This window comes from Lampetra fluviatilis, chromosome 1, assembly GCF_964198595.1.
Source record: "Lampetra fluviatilis chromosome 1, kcLamFluv1.1, whole genome shotgun sequence".
Lineage (NCBI taxonomy): Eukaryota > Metazoa > Chordata > Hyperoartia > Petromyzontiformes > Petromyzontidae > Lampetra > Lampetra fluviatilis.
In genome coordinates, this window is record NC_136275.1 from 22,046,310 (window position 1) to 22,069,981 (window position 23,672).

The 23,672-nt window shown below is 45.0% G+C and overlaps 1 pseudogene across 1 annotated transcript in view; it reads right to left on the bottom strand.

The window, feature by feature from the left end:
* Positions 1–285: 285 nt before the first annotated feature.
* The window catches only part of LOC144936633 (ATP-dependent 6-phosphofructokinase, platelet type-like), a 54,317-nt pseudogene continuing 30,930 nt past the window's right edge, over positions 286–23,672 (bottom strand). The window contains exons 6-16 of the transcript XR_013637441.1: positions 21,387–21,451; positions 19,418–19,481; positions 17,717–17,863; positions 16,949–17,019; positions 16,158–16,245; positions 9,257–9,409; positions 6,388–6,552; positions 4,246–4,307; positions 3,702–3,813; positions 2,504–2,603; positions 286–2,123 (exon numbers count right to left, since the gene is read on the bottom strand). The product of XR_013637441.1 is annotated as an ATP-dependent 6-phosphofructokinase, platelet type-like (transcript). The remainder of the gene's footprint in view (positions 2,124–2,503; positions 2,604–3,701; positions 3,814–4,245; positions 4,308–6,387; positions 6,553–9,256; positions 9,410–16,157; positions 16,246–16,948; positions 17,020–17,716; positions 17,864–19,417; positions 19,482–21,386; positions 21,452–23,672) is intronic.

The following is a 23,672-nucleotide window of genomic DNA, read 5'->3' on the forward strand; positions in this document are numbered from 1 at the left end:
ATGTGCTGACATGTGTAGCCCGCTTACGGGATGTAGTAACCGCCCCATATCGGGGCTTGGGTGAGCGTTGGTCAGCGCGGAGGCACCACGAGCAGTGTGCAGTGCGGGCTCCCGGTGAGGGAGCGAGAGGGAGCGTCAGCCAGCCAGGGTTACATTGGGGCAAGATACGCTGGTTGACCTGATGACACGTGACTGGATGATATTGGAGGGGGCCACCGGTAGACAGGGGCCGCTGGGTGGTCTAAAAGAGCTCTTGGAAGCCTTCGAGAAAGATATTAACAGATGCTGTATTTGTGCTTTATTCGCCATGAAAGTTTGCACAGACAAGGAATTTACTTTGGCAGGAAGGTGCATACATTCAACATATAGGAATCTTAAATCTTAATTAAGTGGTGTGCAAGTCTAACTATACTAATAGTACAAAGTCTAACTAATACTAAGGGGCTAAAGTATGTATACATTTTTAATAAATTAAAATATAAAATATAAAATAGCTATAATATACAATATAAAAATACAAATATGGCAACATAGTGCAAATATGGCAAGGTGTCATTGTGCAGATAAAGTGTTAAAGTCAGTGTGAGCCCTTGGCCTTGTTGAAGAGGCCAACAGCGGATGGGAAGAAACTGTTTTTGTGGCGTGAGGTTTTGGTCCTGATGGACCGCAGCCTTCTGCCGGAGGGGAGTAGCTGGAACAGAGAGTGTCCAGGGTGGGAGGAGTCAACCACAATCTTCCTCGCTCGCCTCAGGGTCCTCGAGGTGTGCAGGTCCTCGAGGGTAGGCAGATTGCAGCCAATCACCTTCTCAGCAGTGCGGATGATACGCTGCAGTCTGCTCTTGTCCTTGGTAGTGGCAGCGGCGTACCAGATGGTGATGGAGGAGGTGAGGACGGACTCATTGATGGCTGTGTAGAAGTGCACCATCATTGTCTTTGGCCGGTCGAATTTCTTCAGCTGCCGTAAGAAGTACATCCTCTGTTGTGCTCTCTTTATGAGGGAGCTGATGTTCAGTTCCCACTTGAGGTCCTGGGAGAGGATAGTGCCCAGGAAGCGGAAGGACTTCATAGTGTTGACTGGGGAGTCGCACAGGGTGATGGGGGTGAGTGGGGCTGCATTCTTCCTGAAGTCCACAACCATCTCCACTGTCTTAAGAGCATTGAGCTCTAAGTTGTTCTGGCTACACCAGGTCACCAGGTTGTCAGCTTCCCACCTATAGTCAGACCCATCCTCACCAGAGATGAGCCCAATGAGGGTGGTGTCGTCCGCAAACTTCAAAAGTTTGACGGACGGATGACTGGAGGTGCAGCTGTCGGTGTACAGGGAGAAGAGCAGAGGGGAAAGGACGCAGCCCTGAGGAGATCCGATGCTGATGGACTGCGAGTCAGAGACTTGTGTTCCCAGCTTAACGCACTGCTTCCTGTCAGACAGAAAGTCTGTGATCCACCTGCAGGTGGAGTCGGGCATGTTCAGCTGGGAGAGCTTGTCCTGAAGCAGGGCAGGGATGATGGTGTTGAAAGCAGAGCTGAAGTCCACAAACAGGATCCTGGCATAGGTTGCTGGGGAATCCAGGTGCTGTAGGGTAAAGTGGAGGGCCATGTTAACTGTGTCGTCTAAAGACCTGTTGGCTCTGTAGGCAAACTGCAGGGGGTCCAGGAGAGGGTCTGTGATGGCTTTGAGGTGTGTCAGCACCAGGTGCTCAAAAGACTTCATTACCACAGAGGTTAAGGCGACGGGTCTGTAATCATTAATTCCTTGGCCTTAGCTTTTTGGGCACAGGGATGATGGTGGATGACTTGAGACAGGATGGTACATGGCATGTCTCCAGTGAGGTGTTGAAGATGTTGGTGAATACTGGAGACAGCTGGTCAGCGCAGTGCTTGAGGGTTCGCTGGAGAGACAGAGTCCGGCCCAGCTGCTTTGCGGGGGTTCCGCCTCTTGAAAAGTCTGTTAGCCTCTCCCTCCTGAATTGAGTAGTGGGGGGGAGGGGGGAGGCCTCTTGGGTGGGAAGGGGTAGTTCAGGACAGTCCAATTGTCTTTCAAATCTGCAGTAGAACTCGTTCAGGTCGTTGGCCAGGCAGGAGTCGATAGTGGTGTGCGGGGCTCTGGGCTTGTAGTTGGTGATCTGGCCCCAGATACAGGAATGTGTAATTTCCACCACTGGCTCAGAGTAGGATCACACATTTTAATCCTAGGACATAACACTTTGGCCAATGAGAATGCAAAAACATCCCACTGCTTCTCTGTTCATATCACTAAACTCAGACAGAAACAGCGGGAGAGCGACACATATAAACAGAAGACAGAAATTAGTTGAATCTGAAGTCGACTTACATTTCTGCTTCATAAGCAAACCGATTTCCAAGTATGGCTGTGGAGAGGGTGGAGCGTGCACAGGCAGCGGGCTATGCAATAGGAGGGGTGGCGCTCCTTCAGCTCTGGCTTAACCCCTGATGCCAGCACAACTGTGAGCTGCTTGCCACAAGGAAACGTCAGGAGACGCACCTTGCCTGTAGCACTCCTGGAGCTTCTTGGAGACCCACTGCACACCCTTGGCAGCAATCTTCGTGCCGAAGTTCCTGTCAAATGGGGAGGGACAGCCGCCCTGCCAGCACAAACACACAGCAGTGGAAACAACAGGAAGGTAGCTTTAATGGCCCTTTACAAACACCAGCTGTGGCATGGTGATGCACCCGTCAGAAACTTTTGGAGGTTGGGTTGGTGAACCTCACAAATGTCATCTGTGCCGTTAAACTCCCAACCAACTGGGCTATGAGGTCGTTTGGTGATGGCCGTAAACAAGTGGAGTTATAACCCCCTTTGGTGTGGACTTTTGAATGTATCCCTTTGTATGCATGGATTTCGTATCCAGGAATGGCAGTTTCTCCCAAGTTGAAAAACAGTCATGATAATGGAAATAACCAAACATCCCAAGGAAAGTTTTGAAACAGTGAGGCTTTTAAATATGAAGTAAATATTTAATGGTAATTTCATTTGATTGTAACACTATCCCCACTTGTGGACTTAATCATTACAAATGATGTACTGCTTTGTTTCAGGTAATATACCCTACTCTCTATTATTTTAATGTTGGCTGATTTTCAGTTAACAACCTTTATAGGGCAGAGTGCCATCTGATGCCACCAACGTAGATGAGCCATGAACACACGTTGACTCTTTGTATGTGATCAAACAAATACCCAAACCCATATATGAATGTATTTTGTAGTATAATTCACCGGTTAGGTGGCTCAGCGGTATAGCAAATGGCTCGCAATCGGAAAGTTGCGAGTTCTAATCCTGGTGTTGCATTGATCCTTCCCATTCATCTTTCTGGAGTTGACAAAACAAGTACCAATTCTTGGAGAAATCAACAGTGGTTGTTCTATGGATACACTCACCCCCATCATGGGAATGAGGAATTTCCACCATTGGCTCAGGGCTGCCTTCATGCTTATTTTAGCAGAATATAACCAAACAGCTGTGTAGCTTATTTGGGGTGATCTAAAGTTTCTGATATATAACACAAAATAATCACTAGCGTCCTGGTGGAAAACATAAATAATTTGTGCTTTTCATATAACTGTCTCTCCACGAAGAATGTGTTTTTTGTGTACACAAGCCATCGGGTCCCAAAGGTTATCATAATAACTGAGGGGGAGTGGTTACAATGAGCATCATTGTCCATGTGTGTGTGCTTCACCTGCTGCATGTGTCCCAGCACATTCTTCCGGCAGTCAAACACCCCTTTCCCCTCAGCCAAGTACAGGTGGTAGATGAAATCTGTCGTGTAGTTGGGGTTGCAGTTCTCGTTTCTGGTTGGATATTCAGACAGCAAACGGCACAAGGCGGGAGTAGTGTATTTTATTGTGTAGGTTCAAGAGCCGGAACTTGACAAAGCAACGGGAGAAGACGTTTGATTCTGACCTTTGGGCATAGGTAATGTGGAGGGGGTGCTAAGGATTTTGTGACAAAACAGAGGAAGCCATTTGAGGACAGGAATAGAATGCAGATGTACAAATAAGAGAAAGGTTTGCAAAAGTTTGATAACCAGGGAATTAAAAGGTAGCCTTATAATAAAGAAATTGACGTAAATCATGCAACAGTTGAAAGAAGGACTGCAAGGTGTAGCGAGATAAAAAGCAATGGCTACAATTACCTCTTGGTCTTCATTACCGCTACTCGATTCCCTTACAGTGATGATTCCTTAATGTAAATGACAACACTGAAGGCAAAGCGGATCTCACCGAATTACGAGCCCACGGTGAATGTTTCCTTTCATCTTCTCCGTCAGATGCTCCACATTCATCTGCAGACAAAAGCACAGAAAACACCCGGTACTGGGTTCGAAGACACACTTAAGTGAGATTCAACAGCACTCGCAAAAATCCAACATGTGCCATGGAACACGCAGACAGATATTACCCATTGGCCCAATCATACAAAACCAAGACACAGATTCCCCAGATATCACTCACGACTGATGTTAGCAATGGCCGAGTATCGAAGCCATGTGACCGAGTTCATAAAAAAATCAAGTCTTTATTTCTATAGCACTATTTCGTGCAAAAGGATGCCAGTCAAAGTGTTGTATAGATTTAAAAAAACATTGTTAATTGACTAAATCACAAGAATAAAAACAAATTCCATACAAAACAAAAGAACATTATAATACATTACTGTTGAAGGCATATAAAAAAAACTATAAAAGAATCTTAAGTAAAAGCAAGTTTAAAAAGGTGAGTTTTAACATTTAACTTAAAACTTCTTAATGATTGCGAAGCCCTCAGATCCCCTGGCAAACTATTCCACAGGTGAGGACTATACACACTGAAAGCCGCTTCTCCATGAGTTTTGGACCTGGCCCTTGGGATGACTAAAAGACCGGAACCGGAGAATCTGAGGGATCTTGTTGGTTCATATCTGCTCAAAGCCAAACCATTCAACGATTTAAAAACCCATAACAGAAATTTACAATTAATCCGATGACTGACCGGCAGCCAGTGCAAGGACCGTAAAATAGGTGTTACATGGGAGCTCTTCCTGGTTTCTGTGACCACCTGTGCTGCTGCATTCTGAATAAGTTGTAGATGACACATTGCCTTTTTCGGAAGACCGGAAAAGAGAGCATTGCTGTAGTCAAGTCTGCTGGTAATAAAAGTATGAATCAGTTTCTCAGTAGTTAACCGAAAGAGAAAAGGCTGCACCTTTAGCTATATTTCTAAGATGATAAAATGCCGTTTTGCTGATATATTTGATGTGGGCTTCAAAGTTAAAATCCTGAACAAACAAAACACCTAGGTTTTTAACCTGCAGTTTGCCATTTTCTGTCAGCGAGCAAACATTTGTGAGCAGTTTACCTCTTTGGGCTTTTGCTCCAATTACCAGGACCTCGGTTTTGTCTTTGTTAACTGCCAGGAAATTCAGTGCCATCCAATTTTAATATCATCAATGCCCTTCATAAGGGTATCGATGCGGCTTACATCATTCGGAGATACCGAAATGTAGAGTGGCATATTGTAGGCATAGCAATGAAAATCAATCTCATGTTTCCTGATGATATCGCCTAGTGGTAGCATATAGAGACTGAATAAAACAGGTCCCAGAATGGAGCCATGTGGAACACGACACGTAATTTCTGTCTTTGAGGACGACAGATCACCTATGGAAATGAATTGCTCTCTGCTGGTCAAATAGCTCTTATACCAATTTGCAACTGTACCGGAGAGGCCGACCCATCTCTGCAATCTGTCAAAAATAATATTGTGATCAACCGTAAGTGCAGTTTTCAGTTCACAGTGGAGTGTGCTAATCACTGCACCACCATTCCACAAGAACAACAGTCGCCATTTACCACTAAGTGGCAGTGACATCACCACAGTTCTTGTACCCGGTAAGATGCACTTTGAGGCCATGTGAAGATCTAAGGCTCAGCTCCAGACGACATACAAGATAATACAAAGATCCCATCATAGCCGTAACAGACTTTTGGAGCAAGTGCTGTTAGCGATCACCTATGAAGGCCAGCACGGTACGCAAGAGGGTGGGTGGCCAGCACCATGCCCGACCGCCTTTATCTCCCCAGTGGCGAGCTTTACACACTGCACCAGGTACCCCTTTGAAGCTGAAACGACCTAGGGGAGGCCCCAGGACCGGTTCAGATAATCGTCACTGGTGTTGGATGTGAGCAGAAAATTGAAATTGGGTCACCGAGTTCATAGCACAGTGTGCTAACCACTACCGTACCGCTCCCCACTACATACACATATGCGTCAACTGACTCCCCGCCATGTGCCCTCTGCTCCGCAACCAAGGCCTCCTGTGAAATCCCCCAGTCAAACTCCTTTCAATGGGAAACACACACATAGCAGCGAAGCTGCACCGCACACCTGCAGGTCTCGGATGCTGAAGGGCTCCTCGTAGATGTAGGCGGCGTCCGCTCCAGCAGCCAGGCCGCTCATGGTGGCCAGGTACCCGCAGTAGCCACCCATCGTCTCGATGATGAACACGCGGTGCATGGTGCCGCTCGCCGACTGCTTGATGCGGTCGCACGTCTGCTCCCAACAGGGCGGTCACAGGCAGGAAACGAAAAACTCAGTGGCCATGTTAACCCTCGGGGTGCCCCATCCCATTGTACCTGTTGTGAATTGAGCTGAAACATCTCAAGCCTAAGCAGCCTGTTATTCATGTAACCCAAAGGAACTTATCTTGGATTTGCACAATGCCTCTGCTAATGTAGCCTTTCTGATGTTAGGAAGTCACTGAAGTTATGCACTTTTAATTATGCTCATTTCTTTTCACTGATTTTTGTGTTTAGTTTATTTACCTTCCCCATGCAACTTCGATTAGTGTGGTTGGCTACGAACAGTGCAAAAAAAGTTCAACATAATACATACTTCAAGAAATGCAAGTTCCTCTCTTGAGCAAAGCCAATGTGATTATCAAACAGCAACTGCTAAGACTCTATACACCATTAGACATCCCAGCAATGCAGCACTACATCCACATTTGGGGTGATGTACCAGTCAACTTGAACACTTTTTGATTGAATCCAATAAAAAGCTCTTTGACCTATTCAAGGACTACATGTGTTTACCTTTCTTGGTCCTCCTATCTCACTGTTGCACTGGTGAAGATGCACCACATAGTGGAAACTCACCAGTGGCCATTCTATTGGAAGACTGTTCTCTAGAACAAGAATGTCCTCCATTGGCTCAAGGCAGCTAGGTGTTTGCAAATGTTCATGCACCTTGTTTAACCATGGGGACACGTTGATTTCTCTTGAGCCAAATGTGGTGGTGGACTGCTGAGGACAGTAGTTGGTAACTCATGCAGATTTGTCAAACTCCCAGCTTGCTGAGTGAGCTATGTGATGGCTAGCAGAAGGCAAAACAAGCAAGTGGACTTGTACAGACCTTTAAATATTATAGCCTCATATGCTTTGGTTCAGTCTCGTTTCCTCGTAATACTCATAAAAAAAGAAATTTGGCAAACATCCCAATTGAAGACTGTCCTAATAAGTAATATTTTAAAAAAAACTTTTTTTTAAACACGCTTTCATAAAATGTACCGTACTAGTAATGGAAGAACTTCACGACTCCAGGAAGTGCCCCAAAGCTTGCCATAACGTAAGGGACCATGGTGATTTACAGCCAACCTTAGTTGAGCGTGGACAATTAGACCCAAGCCGAAACATAACGTATAAAAAATAATGTTTAAAAATATATTTAATCTATTTTTAATGATAGAATATAGTATTGTCATCAGCATGACATAATTATTTGTTTCTTTCGGTTAAGTCACGTCTAAAGATAAAATAATAAATTAAATTAAATAATAGAATACGACGTTTCGATTGCAACACAAGCAATCATCATCAGGTATAATGAAATAGCGACATAAAATCTAACCAGAAAACTATAGACAGACATATTAGCAGACAGATATCACCAAGATACATAGCGAGAGCAACACAGGTAACAGAGAGGGGTGATCGTCTCTGTGTGGTGGCCTTAAATAGACAGAGGGGGGGCGGAGGCAGAGAGAGGGAGGAGGGTTAGAGAAAAAATTAGCATATCAATGAGTGGTCAACAGACGTGGTGCTGCGAATGCGATGGCACGGCAAGCAAGCCTGAAAATCAGGAGAAGGACACACTAAAATTAAATAACCTAGTAAAATATCGAAATGTAATGTAATACAACACAGAGGGTCGGTCAACACACAATTAACGCATAGCCTGGTTGATTACGTATTTCAAAGATTGCTAAGTTAGAATTTAAGTGTGAACAATCTAAAGAGAGGACACAGGCAGAGAAAACAAGTCGCCAGAGAGAGAGAAAAAAGATAAGCTTAAAACTTCCCCGTAGAAGTGGTTCAATCTTAATTTTAGAACTTTCGTGACTGCAGGAATTATTATTTGTTTCTTTCGGTTCTACGGGGAAGTTTTAAGCTTATCTTTTTTCTCTCTCTCTGGCGACTTGTTTTCTCTGCCTGTGTCCTCTCTTTAGATTGTTCACACTTAAATTCTAACTTAGCAATCTTTGAAATACGTAATCAACCAGGCTATGCGTTAATTGTGTGTTGACCGACCCTCTGTGTTGTATTACATTACATTTCGATATTTTACTAGGTTATTTAATTTTAGTGTGTCCTTCTCCTGATTTTCAGGCTTGCTTGCCGTGCCATCGCATTCGCAGCACCACGTCTGTTGACCACTCATTGATATGCTAATTTTTTCTCTAACCCTCCTCCCTCTCTCTGCCTCCGCCCCCCCTCTGTCTATTTAAGGCCACCACACAGAGACGATCACCCCTCTCTGTTACCTGTGTTGCTCTCGCTATGTATCTTGGTGATATCTGTCTGCTAATATGTCTGTCTATAGTTTTCTGGTTAGATTTTATGTCGCTATTTCATTATACCTGATGATGATTGCTTGTGTTGCAATCGAAACGTCGTATTCTATTATTTAATTTAATTTATTATTTTATCTTTAGACGTGACTTAACCGAAAGAAACAAATAATAATTCCTGCAGTCACGAAAGTTCTAAAATTAAGCATGACATAAGTATACCAAGTTTCCAGTCCATGCCACATTGGGAAGTGGTTAAAAATTGAGTTACAAGATTTGAGGATACAACAGACAGAGTTAGTTAATAAAAAGCATGAAATAAAAATAGTTTGCGACTCGGTGAGGCTCTCCTGGATACAGCGTTCCACCCCTTCACTTGTTTCCCCCTCTCTCTCCGCAGGCCCCCACCTCCACGATGGCATTGAGGACCGTGTCTGTGCCGATGGAGAAGTCCGTGCCGGGCACGTTGTTGCTGATGGTGGCGGGAATGACGCACATGGGGATGCACAGTTCCTCAAACTTGCTCCGCCCGCTCGCCAGCTGCATGGCTCCTTCAAGGGCCTGAGTTATGTACGAGATTTGTGAGCAGCATGAAAGCAGATATGTTGTCAGGATGAAATTACTCAATCACATTGATTTTCCTCAACGTGAAAATGTATCTTTAAGAGCAAAATAATTTAAAGATTAGCAAATAGAAAATGTGTTGTCTTATTTCTTGAAAAAAATGTCTGTTCTGCCCCATGGCAGGTATGGGGGTGTTGATTATACACATCTCTGCAAGTAAAGAACTCGATCCGGTTGCAAACATAGACGATCCTGCCTCAAGCCTGCATGCGGTGTGGAAGAGGCTCTAGGAATGCTATGGTAGCCCAGAAACCATTGAGAAAGCTCTCTACAAAAAGTTGCAGAATTTTCCAAAAATCTCTGGTCGAGACAATAAAAGATTACGAGAGCTTGGAGATCTTCTGATGGAGATTGAATCAGCCCAGGCTGACACCTACTTACCAGGTCTCATTGTTTTGAACACCTTGTAGACAATTTGCCATTCGACGTGCAGGAAAAATGGATAACAGAGGATTCAAGATACAAGTCAGAGCATCAGGTTACATTCCCCCCATTCTCTTTTTTCTCAAAGTTTATCTGCAACCAGGCTAGAACCAGAAATAACCCGAGTTTCATGTTTGGCACCACGGGGCTCTCCAGTCCAGATCTCCCAAAAATTGAAAGAGCAACGGCGAGTCGAGAAACAGCGAGAGTGCCAATCTCTGTACACAAGACTCAGTTCTTTCTTACGATATTAGCAAACTTTGTCCATCTTCTTGGTTCTTTCGGTAAAGTCACGTAGAAGAGAAGTAATAAAATAATAAAAATAAAACATAATAAAATAATTCTCATGACGTTTCGGCCACAACGCAAGCAGCCGTCCTCAGGTGAAACTAGGTCTGTCGAGGCGACAGCAGAAATAACCCGAGTTTCATGGGCAACCATCACAAAGAAGAAGATAAAAGATCCAGAAAGGCAATGACCATTGCATGATGAACTTCACTACCTCCAGAAATGCTGTGAGTTCAGGAGGAAGCCACTGGAAGAGCGGAAGAATATGCTGAAAGAATTTTGAGTGTGCTTCAAATGCTGTGCTTCTACAAACCACTTTGCAAGGAATTGCAAGGCAGATATCAAGTGCGAGGAATGTGGCAGCGACAAACACCCAACTACTCTGCACACATTTTACTCCAAACCTGGTGGCACTAAGGCTTCCTATCCCAAAGCAGAGCACGGCGGGGAGCAAGGTGAGACCGCCGCACCCACTTCATCAGTCACAACCAAATGCACAGTCAACTGTGGAGAAGGCTTCAAAGGAAAATCTTGCTCAAAGATATGCCTCGTCCGAGTGTATCCCAAAGGACATCCTGAAAGGACAGTAAAGATGTACGCCATAATGGACGATCAGAGCAACAAGTCTTTGGCAAGGTCAGAGTTCTTTGATCAGCTAAGTGTATGTGGGAATTCCTTTCCATACACGCTCAGAACATGGTCAGGACTGATGGAGACAGCAGGAAGAAGAGCGAGAGGCCTCATGGTGGAAACCATGGATAGCACCATGAAGCTAGCCCTTCCTATGGTGATAGAGTGCAATGAGATACCAGACGACAGGAGCGAGATTCCCACGCCCGAAGTCGCACCTCACCACACACATCTGAAGCCCAAAGCAGAGTTCATTCTGCCATTGGATCACGGGGCACAGATTTTACTTCTGCTTGGCAGGGACATACTGAGAGTGCACAAGGTTCGCGATCAACAGAATGGACCTCAAGACGCTGCCTATGCCCAGAGACTTGACCTTGGCTGGGTCATCATAGGTGATGTCTGTCTCAATGGAACACACAAACCAGACCGCATTAGCACATTCAGAACAAGTGTGCTCACGAATGGACGCACGTCGCACTTCAAGCCGTGCCCCAACCACTTCACGATGAAAGAGGAACAGGAAGAGAGAAGTCAAGGCTGTACCATGCGGACTTACGAAGAAACCTCCATGCTGGAAACACAAGAAGATGATGTTGAACATACGGTGTTCGTGACAACGAAGGACGACAACAAACCTGCTCCATCGCTAGAGGATAAAGAATTATTGAAAATAATGGACAGAGAGTTCTTCCAAGATGAGTCAAACAGTTGGGTTGCCCCTCTGCCATTTCGTAATCCCAGATGCCGATTACCCAACAATAGAGAACAAGCCCTCTCACGGCTCAACTCATTGCGCCGCACCTTGGACAAGAAACCAGAGATGAAAACTAATTTTGTATATTTCATGAAATCATATTTGACAGTGGTCATGCTGAAGCAGCCCCTCCTCTAGAAGAAGGAGAGGAATGCTGGTACTTACCAATCTTTGGTGTTTATCACCCGAACAAGCCGGATCAGATCAGAGTGGTGTTCGATTCCAGTACTCAATTTAAGGGCGTTTCCTTGAACAACGTAATGCTCACCAGACCAGACTTGACCAACAGTCTCCTAGGATTACTCATCTGTTTCAGAAAGGAGTCAATCCCTGTAACAGCCGACATTCAACAAATGTTCCACTGCTTCATTGTCTGAGAAGACAACAGAAATTCTCAGATTTATGTGGTACCACAATAACAACGTTGATGATCGAATTGTTGAATACAGAATGAAGGTGCATGTCTTCGGCAACAGCCCATCCCCAGCGGTAGCCACCTATGGACTTAGGAGGACCGCGCAAGCAGGAAAACGTGGAATTTGGGGAAGACGCCAAGTGATTTGTAGAGCTACATTTCTACGTTGACGATGCACTCAAATCAATGCCCACGGCCTCAGAAGCCATCAATCTGCTCCAAAGGATGCAAGGAATGTTAGCTACTGCCAGAGGTGTGGACTCGAGTCATGTGACTTGGACTCGAGTCAGACTCGAGTCATGAATTTGATGACTTGCGACTCGACTTGGACTTGCATAACAATGACTTTGTCCCACCTATGAGATGTGGACTCGAGTCATGTGACTTGGACTCGAGTCAGACTCGAGTCATGAATTTGATGACTTGCGACTCGACTTGGACTTGCATAACAATGACTTTGTCCCACCTCTGGCTACTGCTAACCTGAGACTTCACAAGATAGCGTCCAGCAACGCAGAAGTGATTAAAGAGTTTCCTTCAGACGATCGTTCAAAGGACTTGAAAGACTTGGACCTTAACGTCGACACACCACCAATCCAACGCAGCCTTGGACTGAGTTGGGACCTGAAAGCGGACACATTCACATTCCGAGCATCAATTGGAGAGAAGCCTTACACTCGACGTGGCATCTTGTCGATGGTAAACAGCCTGTATGATCCACTAGGATTTTTAGCGCTGGTCACCATTTAAGGCCGTTGGATACTCAGGGATATTTGTGCTGATATACAAGACTGGGATAGCCTGTTGTCTGAGGAAAGGCAACAAGAATGGAAACTTGGAGAAATTTCTTACAGGCACTTGAGCAGCTACAGATTCCGCATTCCTACATGCCCACATATCTATCCGTAACCCAACGTAAGAAGTTACATGTGTTTGCAGATGCTTCTACGATGGCCGTAGCAGCCGTAGCAGCTGTAGCTTACCTAAAAACCACAAGCGCAGAAGGAATCTAACACGTTGGGTTCATCTTAGGCAAGGCCAAATTGGCCCCACAACCGGAACATACCATCCCAAGGCTCAAGCTGTGTGGAGCCGTTCTAGCTACAAAATTGGCAGAACTGATCTTAGACGAATTGGACATTAAACTGGATGCGGTCAAGTTCTACACGGACAGCAAGGTCGTACTAGGCTACATAAAAAACCAAACCAGAAGGTCCTACACCTACATCAGCAACAGGGTGGAACGCATCAGGAGGTCGAAGCAGCTAGAGCAATGGAATTACGTTCCAACTGAACAGAATCCAGCAGATCTCGCAACTACGTCCGTCCCTGCATCTCTGCTGTAACATACCATCTGGCCGACGGGTTCAGCGTCCCTCTTACGACGTGACGGTGGCCCATGTACTACCAAAGAGACTTTTGGACTCGTAGAGCCCGAGTCAGACAAGGAGATTCGTCCTCAAGTGACAACTTTCGTCACAAATGTGCCACCAAGAAGTCCACTGAGTCCACACTATTTTGAACATTTCTCGAAATGGACGACGCTCATGTGAGCGATAGCACATCTAATGCATATCGCAGACTGCTTCCATCGCCCGATGAGAGGCACCACTGGTAGCTGCAATGGGTGGCATCACTGCACAGTACCACGCACTGAAGATGAGCTTTCCAGAACAAGGAAATTAATCTTCCGTTGTGTGCAACATGCAGCTTATGCAAGTGAGATCAAGTCGATCAACAAGGAAGAAGACCTTCCTAGGGTCAGCTCCCTCAGAAAGTTAAACCCCAGGATGGACAAAGACGGCTTGCTCAGGATCAGTGGTCGGCTAGGGAATGAAAAATTAGGTGAGAATGAACGAAACCCCCTCAATCCCAAGCCAGAGCCACATCGCAATTTTACTTGTGCGCTACTACCACGGGAAGGTCAAGCTCCAAGGTCAGCACTTCACAAAAGGAGAAATCCGATCTGCAGAGTTGTGGATCGTTGGAGCAGAAGTTCATCACCAGCACAATCCACAAGTGTATCAGGTGTCACAAGCTACGTGGAAAACAGGAAGAACAGAAAATGACAGACCTCCCAGCTGATCAACTCAGTATGGAACCTCCCTTCACCTCTGTAGGGATCGACGTGTTCGGACCGTGAAAAGTCATCTCCTGATGCACCAGAGGAGGGCTCGCGAACAGCAAACGTTGGGCAGTGCTGTTCACCTGTATGAGTACACGAGCAGTGCACATCTAAGTCATCGAGTCCATGGACTCTTCCAGCTTGAAAATACACTCCGGAGATTTTTCGCCATCAGAGGGCTGGCCAAGCAACTCTGTTCTGATTGTGGAAACAATTTCACCGGAGCATGTAAAGAGCTTAAGATCAATACAGAAAATTTGAAGATGATTCCCTTAGTGACCAGGGCTGCACATGGATCTTCAATCCTCATCACTCTTTGCTTATGGGCGGAGCCTGGGAATGCATGATCGGGATTGCTTGACGCATTCTTGACTCCATGCTGTGTGATGTCGGGTCCACACGTCTCTCTCACGAGGTCTTAACCACTCTCATGGCCGAGATCTCAGCTATAATTAACTCAAGACCCCTGATCCCCATCTCAACCGACCCAGAGTCACCATTCATTTTGACTCCTGCTACACTTCTTACCCAGAAGACAGACGTGCTCACAGCACCCACCGAGGAGGCCAGCACTACAGACATCTACAGACGTCAATGGAGATAAGTGCAGAGCTTCGCCAACATGTTCTGGCATCGCTGGAAATACAAGTACCTTGCGACACTTCAAGTGCGCAGTAAGTGGCAGTCGAGCAGACCAGACATCCAAAAAGGTGACCTTGTCCTGCTGAAGGACAACCAAGTCAAACGAAATGAGTGGCCAATGAGCCGCTTCCTCAAGACGATGTCCAGTGCCGATGGAAAAGTTTGAAAAGTTGAGGTTATGATAGCGAAGCAAGGTGTCACAAGAACTTTCGTCAGGCCTATAGCTGAGACAGTGCTACTTCTCTCTCGCAAAGATGTGGACAAATAAGTTGACCCGTTGAAGTTTGTTGTACATTTGTATGGGGGTGTTGATTACACAGGAACTTCCTGATATGGTGTTGAGTTTGGATACGTGACCAGGAAGTTATGATTTAAGATTCTCTAAGCCATGAGGCAGGGTGTCAGCCATTACACAGAGTACAAAATGGAGGGACAAATAGTGTCTCAGTGTAGACAGGTGCATCTGTTCATTGTGGGACTTTAAGAAGCATTGTCTGTAAGTTTGTTTATGTTCTTATAATACGGGGAATGCTGTTATAATGTTAGGATTGCCGTTATAATACTGTAAATGCCTTTATAATGCTGTTAAATTGTTAAGATAAATATGAGGCCTTGTTAACAACGAAGCCTGCCACTTGCATTATTGTGAATGTTACTTGTAATTGGATAAGTCAAGTCAGACTTGTACCCATGTAACTTTAATGCGATCTTGAGAGCAAGGATGAAGAAGTATCTCATCCACAGTTCATTGTTATGTGCAGCGCTGTACATTTAGGCTGCAGTATGGTGATTACACAATGTGACCTTATTTAACACAGTAGCTTATTCTCTTGTGTAGCTATTCAGTGCTAATATAGGTGCCTGGTCCATCCAGGACCTATTGTTGAGTTTCATGTTATCTAAGATAATGTTATGATGCTCCTTGTGTTCATTCATTGTATCGATATTGCAAGTATTAACAGATGCTGTATTTTGTGCTGTGTTTTTCCGTCAGTTTTACCTCGTTCTATTCATTAAATATGTTTGGAGTCGGATGTTCACCCTGGCTCTGAAGGTTTATTGAATGCGAGGTTAACTACTCGGATAGTGGTGCAACGCAGCGCACAGCCAGGCCGAGACAATGTCACTTGACCAAGTCCCTCTCTTGAGTGATATTCTATTAAAATACCCCACCCACTGGATTAGAATAATTGAGCTGATTGAACTCAAATTCAAAAACACAAGAGGTGAATTTAAAGTTTGAGAAGGGGACACGTGGTCTAAGAAATGATTTAATGAGAATATGAATAATCCACGGTGCAAGGCTTCAAAGCCAATGCTTTAGAATAAGTATACCAGTCTTCCATTCAAGCCCCACAATGGATAATACATGAGGGAGAATTCAAGCGCATTGTGTAGCCCTTACCGTAAATCCACCAATGATCAGTAGAGCAGATATGGAGTGTTTTTGGATCTGTTCGACGATTTTGTCCAAAAACTTGTTAGGAAGGGTCCTGTAGAACATACACAAAGCACCCGTGCTCCTTCATCATTCCAGAGTATTCATTTCCCATAAAAGTATCGTGCATGGAATTCCAAACCTGCATTTCATAGCATTCCAACTTCGGGCCACACACGGTTCAGTACATTACGGTAGTTTTGTGTTAATATTTGGCTGGGTGACGGGATGATTGATACAATTGGCTCAGATTCACAATGTAGTGAGTTCAAATTCTGGCCAAAAGTAAACACCCCATCATACTCTCAAGGTCAATAAAATGAACATCATCAGTGGTTATCATTTGAAGAGACTGGCCTTAACCATGGTAATGTGGAAATATGACCGATGTCTCAGGGCCACGAATGGAGAAGAGCGCCACACCATTGCTAAGTTGAGCATGAAGACAATTGCATTCACTTTCATTTATATCACCAAGTATATCCCAAATAATACTATTGGAGTCAAGTTACGAGATGAAAAAAAAGTCTTGAAATTTAAAAGACATTAGTATGTATGTAGAACTTATTTTGCGCCGTATCAAGCCAACCGTGTTAATCGAAGGTAAGGGAGAAGGACAACAAACTAAACACAGTTATAAAGATATTAGTTTTCAATTTTTAAAATAAAAAAAATTGCATTGTATCACGTGAATGAACAGTTTCCTAAAGACCACTTTCTGTTTCCCAAGTGTGGGTTTAGCGTGCTGTGGAACTCACCGTTTGGTGCCCAGCTTAGCGCCTCCACATCCAGTCCATCCACCAACATCACCCCAACCAAACTCCTCCACCTATGCTCACACACAACACTTGATTGTGTTCAAATCGTTGCATTCAAGTCGCGATGTCTTAAGGAGAAAGACACTTTTTGGAAAAATTCACAACAAAAAGCAGAACCATCACATAGTGTCAGAGAACAGCCCATGGAAGGCTGCAGTAGTCACTTCAAAAGTGATCTCTGATCAAACATCAAGCAGTGCACTCTTACAAGCAGTGCGCTCTTACAAGCCTTGCAAAGAGAGTTTGTCACATGGAAAACCAGAACTTTAGTCCTCAGAGCTGCAATAAACAACATTTCATATGGTGGAGAATATCCCTGCAGTCCTCAATTTCCCGGTTTTGACTATCAACTTCCTCCACTTGAGAACCACTTTAAATTACACGTGGCTGTAACATGGACACAAACCAAGTATCCCATCAACGACGGCTCAATGTTTCATAGTCACATAGCCATCATGAACCCTCTCAGCCAACCAGCTAGTTCTAACACACATAAGATATTGTGGTTATGTATGTTGAACTTCTTTCACACCGTACATAGCCAACCGTGCTAATAAGAGGTGTGGGAAATCTAGAGGTCCATTCACCATTTGGATACCGGTGGCTATCATTAGGGGGGGGGGGCGTGAAGGCTAATGGTTCCATGGGAAGTCGGCCAATGGTTAAGGAGGGTCTTGTGATGGCAGAGGAGATGGCGCGGGGCAGTACCTGTCCCTTGGCGAGGCCCTCAAAGCCATCGTGTACCGCGTACATGCGGTGGCCCTCCGAGATGCCCACCCGGATCGCCGCATGGACCGCCGCATTCATGCCGGCCGCAGGAGCGCCCACGCACAGCACTGCCACAGAGAAGCCGCTCTGCACACACACAGACAGGCACACAAGGTAGAGCAAGCGGCGGCAGGTACCAGAGCAGTGACAGAGGGAATATCAGAATAATATTTATTTATACTGGAGGAATCCGATGAGCTCTCAAGCTATTCTTCACAGATGTCCTGTAGGAACGTTACAATAACAAACAGTACAAAATATGATAGTAGTGCAAAGTACAAGAGAGGTAAACAAATTACCTAAACACATACAAATACAAATAAACCATTCCCTTCCTACCAGGCAAAGCCCAGTGAGGTATTAACTTATTTTTCAGAAGCGACCTGGCCACAGATGATAGCTCAACAAATCGGCCCATCATTTTGACATTTACAGCACCAAAATAATCTAAATAATCTCATTGCATATAACAAAGTGTTTAACATTTCGATTTAAAGCTTTCGTGACTGCAGGGATTCATCTTCTTGGTTCTTTCGGTAAAGTCACGTAGAAGGGAAGTAATAAAATAATAAAAATAAAACATAATAAAAAGAAGTTTAGATGGAAGCATATTATATAATTTTTACGACGTAGAATTGTAATGTATTACTTGCTGTTAGTAACTCAGCTTATTGTAGAGTATAGTAAGTATACTGATGGTGCTATGCAGTTTATACTTTAGTTTTTTATGTAGTTTATACTTTAGTTTTCTACGTGGTTGTTTAGTAACTGCAGCTACATATCAATAACATTCCTTTCCTTTGTTAATGCTACTCCCTGCACCCCCCCTTGGTGCTGTTGATCCTGCATAATGCATGGGCATAATATGCCTTTGAAACCCCCCCCCCCGCCCACCTCCTACGCATTTTCCATGAATATGCTAAATTCCTCTTCATATGCACATTCTTTTTGTTAAGGCGCTCTTCCACCTCCAACCCAGTTTATATATAAGCTCCTAGCTTGGTAGTGTCTCATTCTTCACCTGAAGACGGCTGCATGCGTTGTAGCCGAAACGTCGTGAGAATTATTTCATTTTATTATGTTTTATTTTTATTATTTTATTACTTCCCTTCTACGTGACTTTACCGAAAGAACCAAAAAGTGTTTAACAGTTATTGGTCTTAGTGCTGCCAAGCCGTACTAAAAAGTACTGTATGATAGGTTTGTGGCTGACCGTCTTAAAGACACAAATCTAGGGGATGTCAGCTTGGTGATGGTGGTGGTCAGAAATCTGCATTTTTAAATGTTCTTATGAACAAAGTTGAGTGCTAGCTTGGATGCAAAGTTAAAGTGCTTTCATGCTCAAAGTGCCTTCATGAGAAATGGGTAGTACACATTTTCATTTGCAGCCATCAGTCCGTGGTTAAAATTCCATAATTTCACATTATCTGACGTGGCCCAATGATATACATTTTCACTTTCCAAAGGGAAATCAGGGTAGCTTTAAAAATGCAATGTAAAAACATTGAAACCTAAAAGAACCATGATCAGTGTTGCAAAATAGATATGTTTGTTTAAAATATTTTGCCATGAAAAGAAAACCCACCATGTAAGTAAAATATACTGATGTGTTATTGTCCAAAGGCAAGCAGAACAACAAACCTTCTTGATCTCTGATTTCTTGTGTGCCAACAAGCGGTATATGTTCAGGTTATTCTCAAAGCTCCTAAGAGACAAAGAGAGAAGATACAAATCATAGCTGGGATGATTAGCCGATTACCGGTACTTCTCTACTTACGAACGAGTTAGGTTCCAGAGGTCTGTTCGTAAGTCGATTTGTTCATAAGCCCAACTTTACTTCTGTCGATTCCAAACATGTTGTACGGCATGTACATTAAACATGGGGAATGACTTGAACAGTTGTATAATCTCCTGTAGATGTAAATGCCACTGGCTCTTCATGTTCTGCAGATGAAGATGCTAATTTCCTTTGGTGCTCGTGTTTCCTCTCTACTTTCTTGAAAATTTTACCAAGAGATGTATGCACAGTTGCTCTCTTCTTCTCTTCATACATTAACTTGTAACATGCAATAGCATCGTGAAAGCTGCCAACACCTTCGTAAACCTTTCAGTGTTTCGGTCCTAAGACTCAAAACAAGCCAGTGCTTGATACTGAACAACCACCGCCATATATTGCGGCGGTTGAATTTACGACTCTTGGTCCAAACAGGCAACTAAACATTCGGACATGTTTGTTCCTATCTCTGAAAGTTCGTAAGTTTAATGTTCGTAAGTAGAGGAGTCCCTGTATATCGATTTGTCGACTAAAAATGATAATTTACTAATTGCAGCTGCCACTACATTCTGCCGCCCGAAGATGAGAAACTCCTACAGGCCACATAAAGCATGACGCGGGTAATGATATCGATGACATCACCATCCTCCGCTCATCACTTTCCGTCCAGCAGCACACTTTGAAACAGAGGTAAGACTTTTTTTTACCCCTTTAAATTAATTTTTAAGAGTCGATTGATAGATCCAATTATCTGTACAGTAATCATTCACCAGCCCAAAGACACTGAAGGCGATGAGCACCACAACATTTTTTGCTTGAGCAGAGACACACTGTAAATGTCATATTTCTGTCATCTCCTAACAGCAGTTGAATTTTAATCTCATTCTGGGTTATAATGTTACACATTACACCACAGACAGAAATTATACATGAGCATGTTATCATATCCCTGAGTGGTATTGGCTGAAGTGCACAGGTCTTGTGGTGAAGCCACGAGAAAATAAAACCGATCCTAATTGTTCTGCGTAAGCAACCCTGAAAGTTGGTCGTCTGCATGCAGTTCTTCAAACTGCTGATCCATAAAATGTGCTGTGGCCTTTGTGTCTCCCGGGTATCAAGATAACAGATGTGAAGGAACAGCCAGATCGGGGCTATTTTCACTTATTTCCGGAGCACTCCCAATGACCATTACACCCGATGAGCCGTCTCCTGCCGTAAAATCAGCCACCCATTACGAATTTAATTGGCATCTCCAGAGCGAATGGAAATTTAATAAGCTAGACACAACAGCCAATTACACATGATTTCATACAATTCGCTTAAGTCGATGGAAATTAACCACTACTGCACATCGTGATGGAAGTACGTCAGAAACATTGTTTTTTATCACATACTCTTATGAGTCCAGACCATCACAAATGCGTGCAAAATTGTGAAGCCATAATACATGCGAGCGCAATAGAAATTAATTGAGCAGCCAAGCATGCCGTATATTCTCTATTTTTTATTTTTCAAATTAACCTCTTGTGTTTTATGTTGTCATTCATAAGGTGATGAGTTCAACTCCTGATCAATGGTCAACTCAGTCAAATCATCCCTGCCAAATTAATAAAAGGAGTACACTACTTTGTGAGAAGGTAATCGTGGGTTGTGCTCGCTCAGGGGCTGCCAATATAGAGGGGACCATTCCACCATGGAAATTCCTCAAATAGCAGTGTCCTCATAGCTGAACAGAAGAAAATTTAAGAAAACATACAGTTTGGCCAACAATCACACTTGCAATGGGTGCTACTTTATGAAATTAGCTTGATGGGAAACATGGACACGCACACATACCTGCCACGCAGCTTGACAGCCTCGTCAAACCTGCATTCGTCCATCGCTTTCTGCACATCTTTAGTCTGTGGGAGGAGGGGGGGAGGATTAAAGGGGAGCACTGTAATCGTTGCTTTTACATTCAAGAAACCTTCTCCCCCACCCGATAGATCACCATTCAAGACTTACAGCGGAAAAATTGCATCTCATGTCTCTTCAGCATGTTTAGAATATGCAACATTAGTTAAAAATAGGGTTTTGCATGCTGACAAATGTAACCAAATCTGTGAACCAAGAGGCCTAGTTGAAATTCGTTACAGGTTGTTCACAACATGGGAGACATAGATGTATTTCATCCTCATAAAGGCTCATCAGAAAGCCACGGAAAGTGCACAATATCATACCCATAACACGATGGCCATTTTTTATGGGATTAGTTTTTTGTGCAGTCGTCAGTGATATAAATGAGAGAAATCGGTTTAAATGTGTGAGAAACTTAACCCAGCATCTCAAAAGTGCCAGCTCAGTGTTCTGACAACCATGATGACCCCCTTTAATCATCTGGCCACCTCACTTTTCGAAGCAATTCATGGGCATGTCTTTGTAATGTAGTAACTCGGCGGGAGACGACTTCACGGGTAACACACTCTTTATTTTATCAAACTTGGTTACAGGTGACTAACACCTACTTTATATCTCGGGTGACAAACACCCACTTAGCTGCTTGGCGACTAACGCCCACTGAGCTACTCGGATGACCCACATCCACTTAGTACTCGGGTGACAAACACCCACTTAGCTACTTGGCGACTAACGCCCACTGAGCTACTCGGATGACCAACATCCACTTAGCTACTCGGCGACTAACGCCACTGGGCTACTCGGAGACTAAGTCTTCAGCTCCGTCTTCGGGTCTTCAACTGGGTAACTCTCCCCGAGTGCTCTCGCGCGTCCCCCTTTATACCCCACCTGCGGACGTCGCTGCGAGCACCCACTTATTCGACCAATCGCCGGGCGCTGGCTACGATCCTCTTTTCCCACATCTCATCGTGCCTCACCACTCACGCCGCGCCGCCCCGTCATCTGTCACTCCCGGCGCGCGCGTCCACACCACGCCCACAACGCGTGCCCAACCCCGCACCCCGCGCCGCCCCGTGATCCATCACTGTCACAGTCGGCGCACGTCAATACCACCACTACATCACCCCCTACCACATAGCTCGCAGCCGCCCCGGCTGCTATAAAAAAATATACAAACCCCCCTGTGTGCCCCGTAACACAACACAACAACAAGAACAACAACTAACCTAACAACACAACACGACGCGAACACTACCATCCGCAACCCTCAACCAATGCCACCGCGACAATAGAACAATATATACAAACCGGCGAGTGACAATAGCAATGTGTATGTGTAAAAAAAATAAATGGAAAATTTTTTTTTTTTCTTTCGACTCGTGCAGTGTCCCCTTTTCTTCCGAGCGTCCCTACAACGGGACATTACCCCGGCAGAGGGGAACACCGGGCGAGCTCGGTGTAGAGCAAAAAACGTCTTCATGAAAATTGTTGAGACCTAGCCCGAGTCCGCCTTGCCGGTCCGTCGTACGGCACCAGACGCGGTTGAACGTCCGGTGGTGCCGGCGGTTCAGGAAGACATCGGCCAGGCATCGAGGACTCGTGCGTGCCCCGGGGTTCAGGCTCTCGACGGTCAGCAGCCGTCAAGCCCGAGGCACCTGGGGGTGGGTCAGGTGGAGACACGTGAGGATCCGCCTGCGACACCTCCCTCCCCGAGTCGACGGTCACATCACACGCCCGGTCGTCACGGCACAGAACGGGGTCACACGGTGCCGCATAGGGCTTCAGTCGGGAGGGGTGCACATACCAACGGCGTTTCCCCCATTTAATCTGTATACTCTGGGGTCGTGCAACCCGCACAATTTCCACCGGTCCCCTCCAAGGTCTCAACAACTTGGGGGACGTAGCCAACGGTGCATGTGGGCAATGCAGCCAGGCCTTATCGCCTGGTTTCCAATCATGCGTATGCACCCTCCGCTCATGCAATTTCTCGTTTGCAATTTGCCGCGACCGCGAATTCAACCTTGCCGCCTCCCGCGCTTCAGTCAATTTGGCGATATTAAATTTGATGTGGTCTGCCAATTTAGATTTTGCACGTGGCTGGGAAATCCCCAGTTGGACGTCCATGGCCGGATCGGCCTCCCGCCCATACATAAGAAAAAATGGGGAAAACCCCGTCGCCGCATGAGGGGCCATTCGATAGGCCGCGAGTACCCCCGGCACCTGTAA